The sequence below is a fragment of the Hemicordylus capensis genome, chromosome 1, assembly GCF_027244095.1.
Source record: "Hemicordylus capensis ecotype Gifberg chromosome 1, rHemCap1.1.pri, whole genome shotgun sequence".
In the NCBI taxonomy this organism is placed as follows: domain Eukaryota; kingdom Metazoa; phylum Chordata; class Lepidosauria; order Squamata; family Cordylidae; genus Hemicordylus; species Hemicordylus capensis.
The window spans coordinates 393,854,360-393,873,038 of record NC_069657.1 but is presented as its reverse complement, the minus strand read 5'-3'; positions in this window follow the sequence as shown (position 1 = coordinate 393,873,038).

Below are 18,679 nucleotides of genomic sequence, written 5' to 3'. Positions count from 1 at the left end.
TTTCACTCTGGGCAGCATTATCAAGGCAGTGTATGCGCATGCGCATTCAGAATGGGTCCTTCCTGAGTGGGATCTAAAATTAGCTGACTGGACATCAAAGATGTGTCAGCACGTGCACACTTCTTTTTTGCTTGCTGCTGTACATCTGAAGCCTTCCTTGCTGCACTTCCTTTCCCATCCAGCGCTATCCCCATCATCTTAACCTTCTTTGATGCAGTTTTGGGTATGGGCACTCACCTGTTCTCTCCTCAAGCAGGTTATGGAGCTCCTCTGTGTCTTCCCCAGAAGCAGCACCTTCTTCTTCTTCCGCAGGGTTGTCCCTTAAGCCCTGCACAGTTCTATCGGTGACGGGCCTCACAAACACATCCAGCACCTGGTGGCTGAACTGTTCAGCTGAGTGCTGTGTGCCTGGGACATGGCTGATGGAACTGCTGAGGTCTCGTTCAGAGGCCAACAGTTGCAACCCCTCCATGAACGAGCTCTTGCTCGTTCATGGATACGATGAACGAGCAAGATAGGGATACGATGCAGTGAGGTGCTGCAAAGACTCTGTTTATGTCTCATAGTCCTCATCGTCCTTGTGGACAGAGTAGAAGTGGGAATTCAGGGCCTGTCCCCTGTCATCCATTACCTGTAGCAGGACTGTCATTAAAAATGGATATAAATACCTGCTGCATACTTTGGTAACTTGCCTCTCAGCATTAACATCGAAACTAAGAGAGAGATGGCTGTGCACGTAGCCTAGTGGATTGGTCAAAGGATCTCTCCAAGAATTCATCGCCATCAGGTGTGTGAACCCCTGATCAAGGTTCATACCTGGTTGTAAGTATATCAAATCATGAGACTAGATTCTATTTTTTTAAGGTTGAGTATAAGGTACAGAACTAGGTGTGGGGAAACTTAGAAATGTGATTTGTGAGATTGCAGTCCAAACTGGAATGTTTGGGATTATGAAATGGGTGTAAATGAGCTTGAAATTGTTTTACCTTGTCATAGACTGTGGAAACTAGCCTGTAAAAGGACATCAGCTTCTAAGAGAAGCTTAGTCTCGGAGAACCTTCTTTTAAACACCTATTTTAGCAACCATTTTTAATTGTGTATTAATTGTATCTTTTTAGCTATTTAGCCAATAAAACTATCTTAGTATTTTTAAGAACCGCCTCTGCTTTGTTATTAATAGCACTAGCACTTACATTTATATACCGCTCTATAGCCGAAGCTCTCTAAGCGGTTTACAATGATTTAGCATATTGCCCCCAACATTCTGGGTACTCATTTTACCGACCTTGGAAGGATGGAAGGCTGAGTCAACCTTGAGCCCCTGGTCAGGATCGAACTTGTAACCTTCTGGTTACAGGGTGGCAGTTTTACCATTGCGCCACCAGGGGCTTAATTGAGGGAAATCAATTTCTGAAATGGCCTGTCTGTGCCAGAAACATATATAAGGTTTGTAAATTCAAAAACCATTTACAACAGAGGGCGCTGACAGATTCACAGACCTCAGATTCACAGATATCACTTCCTCTGGTCACATCTAGGCCAGCAGGCAGGTGGCAGAGCAGTATCGCAAAGCGCACCTGTCAACGTTCCTAAGCCTCCCACAATCCAGCTAGACAGCACACTGTGTCCCCCCAACTGCTAGTCAGGGCCAGTGCGAATACCTTTTGGTGGGAAAGTATTTGAGATAGCAGTGGACACAAACAAGTCGATGACATCTTTGGGCACCCTTTCCCCTGCCACACACAAGAAAGGAACACACAAGAGGGTAAAGATTTATTTAAAAGACATGGGGAGCTGTGTCACACCTGGGGCAGCAGCCCTTTGCTCACAGGGCTTGTTTCTACTTGCTTTTTTGATAGAGTTGTGAGGAGTGGGGGTGGGAAGGGTTTTTTTTCTAGAGTTCTAGCACATCCAGCACAGACTTGACCACTGCCATTGCTGCAAGGATCACAGACTTCAAGCAGTGCTCCCTGATAGTGTGGCTGGCCCTTTAATTATAAGAGCAGCAGGGCCTCATGTGCCTGTTGGCAGGCAGAGGAAGTAGGAAGTGTGCAGGGAGGGCCGTGGCATTCCGTCAAGGAATACATCATGGAGTGCTGGGTAGTCCCTAGAGCATAACCGCTGATAGTGTTGGAAGTGAAGGACTTTGTGCTGTCTCTTGTCTCAAAGATAGTGGAGGACAGATTAGTGAGTCAGAGGGCTAGAGGGTCAAGACATTGGTCATCCCTTCTCTACTGCTCTGACACTCTCCCTTTGGAATGTAGATTGCTACCCTCAGGGACACTTTTTTCCTGCCTGCCTTGTCACTTCCTCTTCCTTCCCTTCCCTTCCTTCTCCCTTGCTACATGCAAGCTTCTCTCTCCCTGCAGCATGTGTGCAGAGATGCAGATCCATCTGCATCCAGCTAGATAGATAGATTAGAGATCCTGTCTCCTCACTTTCCTGTCTGGAATGGAGTTCTCTAATAAATACTCCTTATATTGATTTGAAACTATGAACTGGCTCCAAGTTATTTTACTCTCAGCATACATGCATGCCTAAACAAATTCCGTTGTCTTGTGCCTCTGTGCACTCTGCTATAATGAAAAAGGGTTTCTCTTATCAGAGAGAATTCCTAACAGTTGGTGCTGCTCCAAGCTGGCCTCTCACTGGCCGCACAACCTGTAACCACAGTTATAGTGGTGGTTGCATGCAGACAACACAACAGCCCCTTCTAACAGGTTTAGAGCAGTGAATCAGAAGAATAATCCCAGCTCCAAATTCCAGTTTGGTAAGTAAACTGAACCTTGTGGTTTGGTTGCAAAGCCGTGGTTGCATGCACTCAGACATCGCATGGAAGTGCAGTTACAAGTTAGGGTTTCTTTGCTCCGGTTAGCAGGGGTACAGCAATGTTCCCAAGGTGAGGTCTCCAGGTGTTGCTGGACTACAACTCTCATCATCCCCAACCACAATGGGAGTTGTAATTCAACAACATATGGGGACCCGAAGTTGGGAACCCTTGCTCCAGTGTAAGTCTGCTTGCAAAACAGCTCTTGCAGCAGAGCAACAGGAGTTATTTTTATTTCTCTGCTGTTACTGGGATAAATGCAATTAATGTTTCCTTTTGCCAGTGCTGGAAGGTAGAAGCACTGGAGTAGCTCAAGCCTCCTGTTTCCTCTTAATTTATGCATGTTTGTTTGTCGAGCATCTGAATGTAATGCATAAAACATGGAAAAACAATAAAAAGTGGGTAATAACTTTTCAATATAAAAGTGTTAAATTGAAGCATCTGATTAAAAATGTGGTTAGCAACTATAATTTTTCATAAATGTATTCAGCTGAGTTTTAATTCTTAGTCTGTAAGGGGAAAGGATGTGTCAGATGCTTCCTAGTGTTAAAAGATAAAATGTCTTTTTGTTTTATTGCCCACTGAAAAAGAAAATTGCATATCTTATTTCCAGTGCAGAATAACAAAAACAAAAACAGCTACACTTATTTTCCATGCACAGAAGTCTAAAATAGTTGATCTTTGAAACTTTGGCATATAAATAGGGTGAATTGTGGAGTGCGCACATGTCCAAGCTTGGAAAAAAAATTATGCTGGATAAAAATAAGGCTAAAAGCCATTCTGTGCATGCTTACTTGCATGTTCTAAGAATTTTCTGAGATACTCTGCTGTCCTTTTCTGATTTACTTGTCCAGGCTGAAAAGGAAAAAGAACACTGCAGAAGCCCAGGAAATGTAGCATAACCATCCATAGTCCACTGAGGAGGAGAGCTGGGCTTGTGAGAGCAAGCATGAATTATCCCCTTTGCTAAGCAGGATCTGTCTTGGTTTGCATTTGGATGGGTTACTACATATGAGCACTATAAGATATTCCCCCTAGAGGATGGGGCCATAGTTCAGTGGAAGGGCATCTGCAAGCTTGCAGAAGGTCCTAGGTTAACTCCCTGGCATCTCCAGATAGGGCTGGGTTTCCTGCCTGAAATCTTATCTTGGACACCACTGTCAGTCAGACCATACTGAGCAAGATGGACCAATGGTCTGACTCAGTATAAGGCAGCTACCTATGTTGCACACATACCAATAAAGACACAGTTCATAAATTGGAAGGAAAGGGCCACCACTTTATTGATTAACAGGCTGACTGATTGATTGATTGATTAAGTGCCGTCAAGTTGGTGTCGACTCTTAGTGACCACATAGATAGATTCTCTCCAGGATGATCTGTCTACAACTTGGCCTTTAAGGTCTCTCAGTGGTGCATTCATTGCTGTCGTAACCGAGTCCATCCACCTTGCTGCTGGTCGTCCTTTTCTTCTCGTTCCTCCAACTTTTCCCAGCATTACAGGCTATAGCAACCCCAAACGGTATGGTAACTATGGACTCGCCACCAATGATGTGAGGCCAACCTGGAACACGTAGGGGGACATACCTTAGCTCCAGGCAACAGCGAAGCCCTAAGGCTGATGCTGCCCTTTTTAGCCAACCTAAGATCAAGGCATCTACACAAGGCATCACCCCCTGCCAGCAGTAAAGGCTTTAGAGTTGGCGATATCTGAACAGGCGAGAGGAAACTCCCAGCCAGTGCTCCCTGAGCCGTAAAGCATCTAGGGACTGATAGGGACTCCTTTTACCGCCAAATGTGTGCTTCAAAGTGCTCACCAAGTCTATACTAATATTTCCCCCTTCCGCACTGTACCTGCCGTTGTGACCGGGAAATCTATCTAACTAGGGCACATAGTGTGAGGTAGTAAAAAAAGACCCTCATCATGGCCAATTCAATTAGGGACCACAAAGTTCCTACCCAGCCCCCAAAAGAAGCAACCAGCAAAGCCCACACTATGCCCATGGAAGGGAGGGCGAGTCACTGCCTTGGAAGCAAGGTGAGGGGGCAGATGCATAGGAGCCAAAATGGCCATCCTCTTCTGCCCTCTTTCCAGCCTCAAACAATCAGTTGTGCCCCTTAACCGCTTATTCTAAGTGAGGCTGGGGCAAATGGCACAATTCCTATTATTGGAATTATTTACTCCTAATATTAATCTCCAATAGCCAAATTTTACCTATGAGGTTATTGAGTTCTGACCAGCTATTTGCCCACTGCCCAGAAAGTGAAGCACACACTCCAGGAATCAAGTTAATATTTATTTAGATAATATTAAAGTTAGGTTAGAAAAGCTCATCTTAAAGAGGTCTAAACATATTAAAGAATTTAGTAGGCATCTCACCACTCCAGAGACTTTTACACACAGCAGGCTTTACCGTAGGTTTACTGGGAGGCTTTATGGCAAACTCAAAGTTGTCCCCAAAAACCGATGTGAATAGTGGATATTTTTACCCCGATATAAATTTGGCTACACTCTAACATGCAGTGAAAACCCCGAATTGTGTGTGAACTGCTCCCCAATAACTTGCAGGGACTTTGGGATAAATCTGGCCGATATGTGAACGTACCCCTTCCATTCTCGAGGAAATGCAAGTTAAAGGGCTTTAAAGCCCTTTGTGAAAAACTTCCTGCTGAATCAGTCTCATCAAATTGGTCTCAGCAATACAAAAGGAAAAAACTCAAAATAGGAGACCCAAATGAATATTAAAAGACTACAGCTATAGCTTGAAGCCCTTAGCTAGGCAAAATGGAGAAAAAGAGGGAGAAAATCCAAAAAGGAGAGGAGAACTTCCCCCAAAGAATGAGGAGAAATCTCTTAAAGGAGAGAAAAACCTCTACAGTGTCACCCCAACAAAAGGGGAATGAAATTCTCAAAACCAAACCCATGGCCCAAACTTATATAATCCCTTGTTTTAGGAGAATGTTCTTTCCTCCCAAGAGGATGGTTTGGGATATGGTTAACCAAAACTTATGGTTAAGTTTTGATAGGCCATATCTAATTAGAAGATACCACCATCTTAATCAGAAAGATGTCATTACAGGAGAACCTCGTTATTCACAGAACCGCTATTCATGGTTGCACCTATTTGCGAGTATCTAATAAACACCTGTTTCCAGTATCGGTGGATACTAATGGGTTAAAACCTACATATCCATGGTTCCTAGAGGGCCAGAAGTGACCAAGGAGGTCACTTCCAGCCACCATTTTGTCTTGAGGAGAGAAGAGGATACAGGAGGAGCCATTTTGTGGCTCATTTCCTAGAGAAATCTGACTTTTTCTGTGATATTCTGTGGTTTGAGGGGCCATTTTGTCCTTTGGAGGGCATGCCTGTACATATGGGGGACCTGTGGAGCACATGACAGTATGTTTGGGGAGGTTTCAGAGCTTTCCCCAATTTCCCCCTCCACCCTGGAACCTAACCCCGCTTTCTCCATAGCTTTAATGCTTAGTTATTCGCAGTTCCGCTACTTGTGGTAGTAGGTAAGGAACGGAACCCCCATGAGTAACAAGGTTCTCCTGTATAGAATGTAATTAAAAATTATTGCCTTGGATGCAAAATTCTAAATTGTCAAAGTTACAGAAATAAAAAATTCCTGACCGTTATATATATATATATATACATATATACACACACACACACACACACACACATACTGTGTATATATATATATATATATATATATATATATATATATATATATATACACACACACACACACACACACACACACACACTGTATATACACACATAGATAGATAGGTAGATAGATAGATAGATAGATAGACATATATATGTCTACAAATATATATATTTGTAGACATATATTAAGATTATATTATCTCACTCTTCAGTTGACTATGACTGACTGGCCAACTCTTGGTCATCTATGTTCTTGTGCTTCTTCCCATTAGAAAATCAGCTAGTTACAGTACCTGATTTGCATAAATGACCTATACCCATCTAAATTAGTGTATCTGACTCCATAGCTAAGCTAACATGACTGTTCTTTGCAGCTACAGTTCCTGCAAAGTACCTACAAGGCAATTTCCAAAACAACTTATCAGCAGTTGACCTGTGTGTGTCTAGACCTCTTGGGTTTCTGTAAATAAACAGAAACACAGCTATCCTATGTGTAAGTGTACATGCCATTCTTTGATTCAGTGATAGAAATCTGAATCAATGAATGGCATGTCCACTTACACTTAGGACAATGGTTTTTCCAATGGCTAATGGATATGAATCTCAAGTCTTGACCATATATATCAGCAAAATAAACAGCAAAAATATTTGAACATTTACATTAGTAAATACATAAGTAATGACATAGTAAACAAGCATCACATGATGACTGCGTAGCTAAAAGAGTTTGGCCAAAAACTTGCAAATCTTATATCTCTAAACTGTTCATATTTGTATGCCATCTGATCACTATTTGTACTTGCAGCAGTGATTTTGGTCCCATAAAAGTGCATTAAAGCTTAGACCTACAACTTAGTTAAATCATTAGTAGTTGGATCTGCCAGTTTCAATTAAATTGATGGAACTACATTACGCTTTAAAAGATTATTTTAAAAATAAGCTTTTTACAATGGCTTTTTAGAAAAGTCTTAGCATGTTCTCTTCTGTGGGCTTAACATAAATTGTATTTTAGGAAAACGCTGAAAAATACTATGGGGTCATTGAGACAAGGCAATGATTGGGAAGTTCATCTCTTACAGATGGCCGGCAATCCTTTAAGAAAAGGAGGATGCCATATTTCAAAGTCAGACTTCTCACAGCATTTCCTTACCCTTAAAAAAGTATTATCAAGCTGAAGGAAGGGCAGAAAAAGGAAACTTGTTCTAAGTACAAAACTGCTCTGGGGATTAGGAGAGAGTTTTCTTAGTAATATTACAAAGGGAACAGCCAATCAGCCATACACAACTGATTTATGCGTATGGTGCTGAATGGGGAACTTGCAGAAACCCTTTTCTCTGGAGCTGCTCTCTAGACGAGAAATGTGCATTTAGATTGAACACATGGTGGGGCCTTCCAGATCCCACAATACGAATCTGACATTTCCTCAAGTGTGAGTTTTGAACCTGAGGAAACTGATATATTCTCTGTGTAATGTGCATTACCATTCTGAGCATACTGTAGGCACCCATGCATTTGTTTGAACATTCTTGCTATGAGGCTAAACCTTAAACCAACTGTTTTCGTTTTACTGATCAGAATTTCCATGATTTCCAGTTCTGAAATATCAATCTTTCCCTTGCTCATATTTCAGTTCTGCCACTTACCCCCATATGTGCTCACTTAAATTCAGCTCAGTGGTCTCTACACACTGAAATCGTGCTTTATTTCCGTATGTTTTCCCCCTTTTGGTATTTGGAACATAGTTCCACAGCAAAATCACACTGAGCCCCATATGTACTCTATTTGGTGAAACTCAAGGAATCAATTTTGGAGACTGAAGAACTGATTTGAGCAAACTAACGAGGTAGTCAAGATCCTTGTATCATGTAATGATCAGTCACGAGGAAATAGGTGTTAGGCAAAAGGGGGGGGGATCACTTTAAGCTTAAACAAAAGAGGGGGGGAAATACCAAGATTTCTGCTTAGAACTACGAATCTGTAGCATTAAAAATATGTTAACACTGCAAGTGCAGCCTTACAGGTGACAACGATGTGCAGTGGTAGAGATTTTTATGCCTGATTTCTAAAATAAGGGCTGGCAGTCTCTTGTTTGCCTGCCAATTATACCCACAGACCTGATCAAGCTTTTCCTATAATTCTAGCAGTGTGGGCTGACTAGTCATTTCACAAATAGAGCCTCTGCACTTGCTCAGAAACACTATTTTCCTGATTTCTTCACATATTCCAGGCTGTGCTCTGACATGGAAAACAGGCTGAGCCTTGGTTCATAGTAAACCCTGAGAGTCAAATGAAGTCCGTTACTGAGGCACTCTTGAAATCTCTTATTTGTTATGGTTAGGAACATAGGAACATAGGAAGCTGCCATATAGTGAGTCAGACCATAGGACCATCTAGCTCAGTATTGTCTACACAGACTGGCAGTGGCTTCTCCAAGGTTGCAGGCAGGAATCTCTCTCTGCCCTATCTTGGATAGGCCATGGAGGGAACTTGGAACGTAGATGCTCTTCCCAGAGTGGTTCCATCTCCTAAGGGGAATATCTTACAGTGCAAACACTTCTAGTCTCCCTTTCGTATGCAACCAGGGCAGACCCTGCTTAGCTTAAGGGGACAAGTCATGCTTGCTACCACAAGACCAGCTCTCCTGTCCAGACCAGTTGTCTGCTCAGCTCCTGTAGAATGAACACAAGAGGGGAAAGCAACACAATTATCCTCAAATATGTTATTTGTGATGCATCAATATAATGTTGGACACAGACCATTTTCTTTCCCTCTCCCTCGTTCCACCCCTCACCCGCATCTGCCTTTTCTCAAAGGCAACATTCTCTTCACTGAAAATGAACCAGTGCCAAAAAGTGACAAATCTGGAATTCTCTCTAGGAGTCAGATCCCAGCTGGGACAGTAAATCATTTCACGAGAATGTGTCCTATTGAGAGGTATTTGTATCAGAGTCTTGCTGCACCATGCAAAAGCACATTCCTTTTTAATAAAACAAGCTTTTTAGTCCACATGGCTTATTCTGGACAGTCATAAAATTGCTACCAAATTCAACCTTAACTAGCAGTTTCATAATGATCAAAGAAAAATTCCAGGAAGGTATAGCACTTAAATGATGGCTCCAATACTCAGGGCAAATACTAAGAGATAATAGCAATTTGTGCAGCCGGTGGAGCAGAAAAGAGAACATTAAAAAACACACCAGCGCTTTGAGAAAAAGGCAAGCTAATCTTTTCGCTCTGAAATCTCAAAAGCATTGTGAACATAACAAAAGCAGCAACAAAAATCTATTGGAAGATTTCTAAAATAATCTCTTGCATCATCTGAGAGTGATGAAATCACTTGGGGTATGTTTGTCTCCTGGGTGTCAGCCCTCAACAGACAAGCCCCAACCACAGCTCATCACTCCCAGCTGAAACTGGCATGTATTGGCTCCCGGGGCTGGCATCTTCATTTTTGCCAGGACTACGGTGTGGAGGGACAGGAAACCGCAAGCATTGCAAACAAGCATTTGAGGAATAACACCCTTGTTTTACTGAACTGTCCCATGCCAAACCTAATAATCCATCTCTTCAATCCTCAAGGCGTATTATTCTCCCCAATGTTTCTATCATCTTCCCTCCAAAATTTTAACTGAGGAGTGCTCCTCAAGCTTTCACCATGGACTCCAATGGATTCCTGAGTGCTCTGGGGGATTTTCCAGCTGGTGTGGCAGGTGCTCCTGTCGAAGCTGTAGTTGCTCTCTGGAATGGAGAGATGACTCGGGCAGTTCCCTTCCTAATGATCCCTAGCATGGAATTGGCCTTTTCCACAGCTGTCCACTGTGTTGACACCTTCAATGAGTTGTCCACCATGACCCCAAGATCTATCTCCTGGTCATTCACCGACAGCTCAGATCCCATCAGCATATATGTGAAGTTGGGTTATTTGCCTCAATATGCGTCACTTTACACTTGTCAACATTGAACTGCATTTGCCATTTTGTCTTCCACTCCCTCAGTTTGGAGAGATCTTTTTGGAGCTCCTCACAATCTGTTGTGGATTTCACTACCCTAAATAGTTTAGTGTCATCTGCAAATTTGGCCACTTTGCTGCTCACCCCAACTTCTAGATCATTTATGAACAAGTTAGAGAGTACTGGTCCCAGTACCAATTCCTGGGGGCAGGGGCGGATTAAGCTTTTTGCCACCCATAGGCAAAAAGGCCTCTGCTGTGCTTTTTCTTTCTTTCTTTTTAATGCCATTCACGGCAGCAGCAGTGGCTGGGGGGGTGGGGCGTTATGAGGGGAAAGTTTCCCCTTTTGCCCCCTTGTCCTAGTTCTTTAGCGAGTGGGCGGCGGGAGAACTCCCTGCCGTCTGCTCGCTTCCCCGGCTGCGCTGCAAATGGCTTCTAGGAAGCCTTTTGCGCAGGCGCACAAAAGGCTTCCTAGAAGCCATTTGCAGCGCAGCCGGGGAAGGGGACGGGGTCGCCAGGGGAGTTCTCCTGCCGACCCCTTGAAATGGGAAGGGAAGGGGCGGCAGGGGTCTTGGGACTGCACAGGGGGCAGCCGAGCGGGGACATTGATGAAGAGCCAGGCGGCAGGGACTGGAAGATACCCTGCCGCCCGATTGAGAATTTAAAGGAGAAGAGCCGCGCCAGAGGGGGAATGAAGTGGGCGGCAAGGAGGTATGCCGCCCGCTTAATCAAAAGAATACGGTGACGTTCTTTGGGGGGTAAGTAAAGCCCCCCCGTACTTTGTTAGAACCTCCCACCCGAACCAAAACCATGCGTGTCCGGACCAGTCTGGAGGCCTTTAGAATGGCCTCCGAACCGGTCCGTGCACATGCCTACTCTTGACACTCTCAAAGAATTCCAAAAGATTAGTGATGCAATACTTGTCCTTGCAGAAGCCATGCTGGTTCTCCTTCAGCAAGGCGTTTTCTTCTATATGTTTAACCATTTTGTCCTTAATTATGCTTTCCATCAATTTACCCAGCACTGAAGTTAAGCTGACCAGCCTGTAATTTCCCAGATTCCCCCCTGGATCCCTTTTTGAAAATTGGAATTACATTGGTTACTTTCCAGTTCTCTGGAACAGAGCCTGATTGTAGGGACAAGTTACATATTTTGCTAGGAGATCAGCAATTTCACATTTGAATTCCTTCAGAACTCTGATGACCTGTGCAGAGAGAGAAACAGGGGGAGTGCCACCCTGTCAATTCTCTTGGACCTCTCAGTGGCTTTCTGTATTATTGTCCATGGTATCCTTTTGGATAGACTGGCTGAACTGGGTGTGGAGGCACTCTTGGAGGTGGTTCCACTCCTACCTCGAGGCCCATTTCCAAAAGGTAGTGCTGGGAGATTAGTGTTCAACCCCTTGGTAGTTGTGCTTTGGGGTTCTGCAGGGTTCCATTCTTTCCCTTATGCTGTTTAACATCTACATGAGATGCTGGAAGAGGTCATCCAGAGATTTGGCCTAAGTGATATCAGTATGCAGATGCACTCAGTTGTATCTCTCTTTTCATCAGATGGTGAAGCGGTGGCTGTCCTGAATCAGGGCCTGGAGGCAGTAATGGACTGAGATGAGGGAGAACAAATTGAGACTCAAGCCAGAAGTACTGTTGGTCAGTGGTTCCTCTGTCTGGGTGAATGATATTCAGCCTGTTCTAGATGGGGTTGTACTCTTCCTGAAGGACCAGGTTTGCAATCTGAAGATGCTTGTTGATCCAGCACTGTCACTAGGCTCAAGTGGCTTCTTTGGTTCGGAGTGCCTTTTATCAGCTTTGACTGATATGCCAACTGCGACCTTACCTGGATAGAGATAGCTTGGCCACAGTTACTCATGCTCTGGTATTCTCCTGCTTAGATTACTGAAATGTGTTGAATGTGGGGATGCCTATGAAAACAGTCTGGAAACTGCAGTTGGTACAAAATAGGGCTGCAAGATTATTAACTGGGACAGGGTACTTTGATCATATTACGCCATGCTTCATCAGCAGCACTGGCTCCCAGTCTGTTTCCGGGCCCAATTAAAAGTGCTAGTTTTAGTCTTTAAAGCCCTAAATAGCTTGGGACCAGGTTACCTGAGAGAGCACCTTGCCCCAATATGACTTGGACATTAAGGTCTTCTTTGGAGGCCCTGCTCCCAATGACCCTGCCAAACAAGGTGAGGTGGATGGCTACTAGGGAGGAGGCCTTTTTGGTGGTCTCACCCCATTTATGGAACAGCCTCCTTAGTGAAGTTCACCTGGCACCCTCACTTTGTTCTTTTAAAGGCCATGATGGCCTTTCTGTTCACTCAGGCTTTTCAAATATGATTTAAAAATTATTTTTATTGTTTTGTATTGTATTTGTGTGAGTGTGTGTGTGTTGTGATTTGATGCATTTTATGTATTTTTATTGGATGCTTTAATATGTTGTGAGACTCCCAGAGAACAATTTGTTATGGGGAGGCTCACAAATAAAGTGTTTATTATTGTTGTTGTTGTTTACACAGTCAGACAGGTGTTTTTGACTGGTTTGTTTTATCCAGACATCGAGTCCTTCCCAAGGAACTGGGATGGCTGAATTTTATTATCAATGTTGTTGCTGTTATTATAGATATCGTTGCAGAATATAGGCTGTTCCCAGTAAAGTTGCTTTTTGTAATTGGCTGATGGTGATTTCTGTGGCCCCTATGGTGTTGAGGTGCTCTTCAAGTTGTTTTGGGATTGCACCTAGGGCGCCAATTACCACTGGGATTATTTTGATCTTCTTCTGACACAGCCTTTCAATTTCAGTTTGTAGATCTTTGTATTTTGTGGTTTTTTCTATTTCTTTTTCTTCTATTCTGCTATCCCCTGGTATTGCTATGTTGACTTGTTTTTCTTTCTTCTCAACTACAGTTATATCTGGTGTATTGTGTGGCAGATGTTTGTCTGTTTGTAGGCAGAAGTCCCATAATATTTTTGCATCTTCATTTTCGACAACTTTTTCACTTTTATGGTCCCACCAATCTTTGGCTACATAAAACTGAAAAAGTTGTAGAAAATGAAATGCAAAAATATTATGGGACTTCTGACTACAAACAGACAAACATCTGCCACACAATACACCAGATATAATTGTAGTTTATTAATTATTATTATCATTATTATCATTATTATTATTATTATTTCTTGTCTACACCCTTGTGGAGTGAAGCAATTAAATACCACCACCCCTACCGTGCTACCAATCCTGATCACCACCACTCAGCTGCAATTGAAATTTGCAGGGGGAAGAACTGGATGTTCTAATTATACATTTAACATCAAGTATGGTTTGATCCTTAGCAAGTGCATGATACCATGTAGGTTTGGGACGGCCAACATGTATTCTTGTGCTGGGGCAAGCACTCTATTCTTCAGATAGCAGTCTGGGGACTGGAACAATTGTACAGGCCAGAACAATCACACTGCCTCATGGATGATCAGATTGCATAATAAAGTTAATAGGGGCTTCCTTCAAATGGTATGAAATCATTGGCCAGCAGGGAAGCAATAAATATGTTTCTCATATCTCAATTCACAGAATGTGAATTGAGATTAAAAATACAGTAACATTGATATGAAATATCAGTGAAATGTAATTGTTTCCTTTTCTTAGAAATGAAACTATGAACAAATATTTTGCCACACCTTGATTAAAATTTGTGCAGGCCATAAAGGTCCAAATAAAGGCACACTGGATGACAAGATGTCATTGGTAATACATGGCATGGATAATTATGCAACGGAGGTTTTTGAGTGGAGTTTCCAAAGTGGGAGCAGTTGACTATACCAGGAATCACTGAATGGGGGCGGGAGAGATGGGATGCCAGCTGCCCAATCTTCTGCAACTCCCTAAATCTGGGGGGAAATAAATGGATGGAAGAGTTAGCATCAACATTAATGAGACAAATTTAAAAATGCAGTTACTGCCACAGCCTTTTAAACCTGAGATTGAGTAACCATGGTGAACAGTTTTGCCTACTGAAATCTCATTCCTTATGCCCTTGTTTCCGGTTATGAAAACATTGTAGACCCATTACACTTTTTAGTAGAGAGGGCTCAGTGGTGGAATTTTACAGTCCAGAAGGCTGGCCTTCAATGAGACCCTTGGCCTTCTTCATATTTGCAGAGGGGGGAAACAGTAACAAAAGATGGGGGCAGATTAATTGATGTGCTCTAGCTATACATGATTGGAAATGCAAGTTTATTGGGGCTGCTTTGCACCATCAAGGAAGCATAAAACAGCAGGAATGCACTGCTGACTCTCAGCTCTTAATTCTGAGCATTAACTTAATATTTGCTAACATTGGGCACAGCAGAACTGTATTGTTAACACAAACAGGCATTTCACATTACATGTACCCTTTTATTGCTCAAGTTAACCGGCAGGGTTGTTGCTTAGAGCCACTATCCGCCACAGCTGTTTTTGTATGCATGTGAACACAACACTGAGCAGTTGTGTACAATCTTGCTTGGCAAGATTTTTCTTTCTCAAACCCAGTGGCTTTTGTGGGCTGTTCGGCACATGGGATGCAAGTACAAGCTATTTATAGGTCTAGCCAACTTTTTTGTTTTGTCAAATACTGTTTTAACGGTCTGCCAGCCACGTGGGTACTTTCCAGATTAAACCCAACAACCGGGGTAAAATACTTTGGCTTGGCAGGATTGTATTGAAAATGACCCTATACCACTACTTTTTTGTGATGCACATGCAACGTTGTAGCACTATATCACAAAGATAAATCCACAAGAAGGCGTCGGAAATGTGAACGGCACCTTGCTGTCAGCTCAGGGACCGTGATGTCGAAATGCAAGAACTACAGAAGCACACTTAGCAGATCTCTAGTGACACGGTTGTAGGGTTTCATCTGGAAAGCGCCCCGTAAAAGAAGAACATTTCTACTTCTCATTTAAGGATGGGGAAAAAAAATATTAAAGCTGCACAGTGTTTACATTTCTGTATAGCTTCCCAACAAAATAAATTACAGACTTGCTAACAACAAATTAGATGTGTTGTATTTGGCCCCATTCTTCCATATGCTTGCAAAACAATTTAGCATGACTTTTCAATGGTCAAAGATCAAAAGTAAACTCAGTAAGAGTGATGAGAAAGTAGCAATGAAGGCGCAACTTTGATGGAAGATGTTCTGGCCCTTTACAAGCAAAGGGCTGAAGGCAAGATTGCAGGCTTACTTTTCACCCAGAAAATTGTTTCTACACAGCCCCAATGTGGCTTTTTCATAATTGATCAACGTTTATGCCCTGTTTGCAAGCTTCCAGTGACACCTGTCTGGCTGCTTTTGGGAACAAACATGTTACAACTAGATGTCATCAAATATTTATAATATAGTGGCTGACAGCCTGACTTTTATATGAGTGTCTCTCCTGCTGCTGCTTTGTATTTTGTATGGTTATATTGTGCTTGTATTTTAAATCTTTTTAGTCAGATCTATGTTTTTATATTATAGCTTAATATTTTAATTGTGTGGTTTTTATAGTCTTGTTTTAATTTTTCTGTGTGAACCGCCTTGGGATTGTTTTAATGAAAGGTGGTGTACAAATTTAACAATAAAAATAAATAAATAACGTGAACAAAGTTTGTTAGTGCAAGGAGATAACATCGTAGCCATTCTCAGGAGTATGACAGGATATTTTTTTCAGCTGCTCACTTGCATGGATTCTTGGTGTAAAGTGCCCCTGTCGACATCTCACACCACTGCTTTCTCCTTGCACTTGAAGCCATCATCCCTAGCTTTAGTGACCAATAGTCAGGGATTATGGGAGTTGTAGTCCAAAATCTGCAGGAGGGCCAGTTGGGTAGCTTGCTGTAGAGTGTCTTAATTAGGCTGCAGTCCATGGCTGACACTTAGACTAACCCTGCACCAATATGCAAGGGTGTTCTGTCATGTGATGAGCAGTTTTTGTCACTTCCCTTTGCTCTGTGGTCATCTGTGCCTTTCAAAACTATCTCCCTAAAGGCAGGGTTTCAGGAGGCTCAGTGGCTGCAGAGTGAAGGGGAGATTGACCAAGAGCTGCCGTCACAAAAACCTTGCATGTTGGGCCTGTGATGTTGCTGGGAAACATAAGCTTCATCTTAGGGTTTCAAGCCTGTTAGGACTGGCCTGGAGTCTCCAGGAATCAATCAACATCAATCTGAAAGCAATCCTAGATATTTTAATGGCTTGCTATTGTGAAAAATATTGCCAAAAAATAAATAAATCCATAAATAGTTTCTATCATTGTTGGCAGCCCTATCATATTTGCAGACATTGCCTGGAAATGAAAATTCTAAATATCTTCATTTAAGTAGGAGTGTTTAAAAAAAAAAAAAAATCTTATGCATTTGATATGGCTAGAGATGATGATTTGTCAGTCTGCTCACCAGCAAATGTGATGCATACTTAAGAAATATTACATGTAAATATAATGGTAAGCTTTAACAACAAGTACTGATTATGCCAATCTAACATAGAAGTGATTCGACAAACACCCCTATGATGTCCAGCGCTGGCATCAAAGCAGCACACAGACCAGCATAACTTTCTCATCAAGTATATTAGTAAATGGAGGTTGGTGATAGGCTTTCACTTGAATCCAAGGAAGAACAATGTCACAGCTATTCAAAGATATGGAACATTCTCTAGGACACAGCAATAATCCTGGATAAGTATGCTACCCATAATTGTCCTCATACAGTTGCCACCCACCCACCCACCCACCTTTTTCCTTTTTAGAGTTTCGGACATCTGCTCTGACCATCTTAGCCTAAAGAAGGATTATGTGACCTTCAAAGCTTGCTTTTTTAGCCATGGTGGACAGGAATAACATCCCTACATTGATAGATGCTGCACTGCCTTTGGGAGAGACTTTTTATAACTGCAAATGAGAAGGAGAGAGAGAGGATAATATCTATTAAAAATATTACTCCATAGATGAAAGCTTTTTAAAACAAGTGGACCCCTTCTGTCACAAACCTTCAGTTCAGAGTTTGTGACAGAAGGATAGAGATTTTGTGTGTACACATACACATCCTGTTATGAGACAAGCTACTACAATCATTGGCCGACATGCCTAAGTTACTCATGAGTACTCCCACTGAAATTAATATTAATTAATGCAAGTACTCAGTGCTAAGTCATCTTAAGTGGCGCAGCAGGGAAATGCTTGACTAACAAGCAGAAGGTTGCCAGTTTAAATCCCTGCTGGTACTATATTGGGCAGCAGCAATATAGGAAGATGCTGAAAGGCATCATCTAGTACTGCGCGGGAGGAGGCCATGGTAAACCCCAACTGTATTCTACCAAAGACAACCACAGGGCTCTGTGGGCACCAGGAATCAAAATCGACTTGACTGGCACACAGTGCTAATTTCCTGAATCCTGTCAGTCAGGCTGAGGGTAGGGTACACTGAGCTTCAGCACACACCCAGCCAATAAGGAGCAGAGGAGGAGGGTTTTCACCCTCTTCCCCCCTCTTCTGCAGTGGATACATCACTGAAGATGTGTTGTTGGCTTCAAGCCAGCAATCCTCAGATGGGGAACAAATAGTCCCACTGCAATGTGGGGAGGCAGGAGGGTTCTGAGTACCCCTTGGGAGCCCTTCAAATACCCCCATGGATGCTAATACTCTCTGTTGTGAACCCCTGGGTGAAAGCAGGGGAGAATAAAACATAAAAATATTGACTGGTCTTAAGTATATGTGACTAAGTATAACTAAAACATGGATTTCAGCAGGCTTCCAGGTGGAAGGCAATGCAGAGCCTAAGGCACCCAATATATTTTCTCTTATGTCAGACAGGTGTAATTTCTTTCTGCCAGGCAGCAAAACAGTCTTTCTGTCACAACATAGGAACCTAGATTTTAACAGGTATGCAACAGATCAAAGACAGACAAAGGATGTGGTAGCCCAAAGCTTATCTTTCTTTGGAAAATGGATTACCTGAAACTGAGGACTCAGTGATATCATATGGTCTAGAGCCAACCATTATGATTTTAAAATAAACAAAGACGCAGAACTGGGAGATGAGAAGAATGGCCGTTTCTCAACACACAGACAGATAGAGACACATGCACACAGACACATAAATACACAGGCTAAACAGGCTAAGACTTTGTTTTAGTTAAAGGTTTTACAAAGTTTTTGGTGTTCAACATCAGGAAGTTTTATCTTGTGGCTGGGTAAGCTTCCC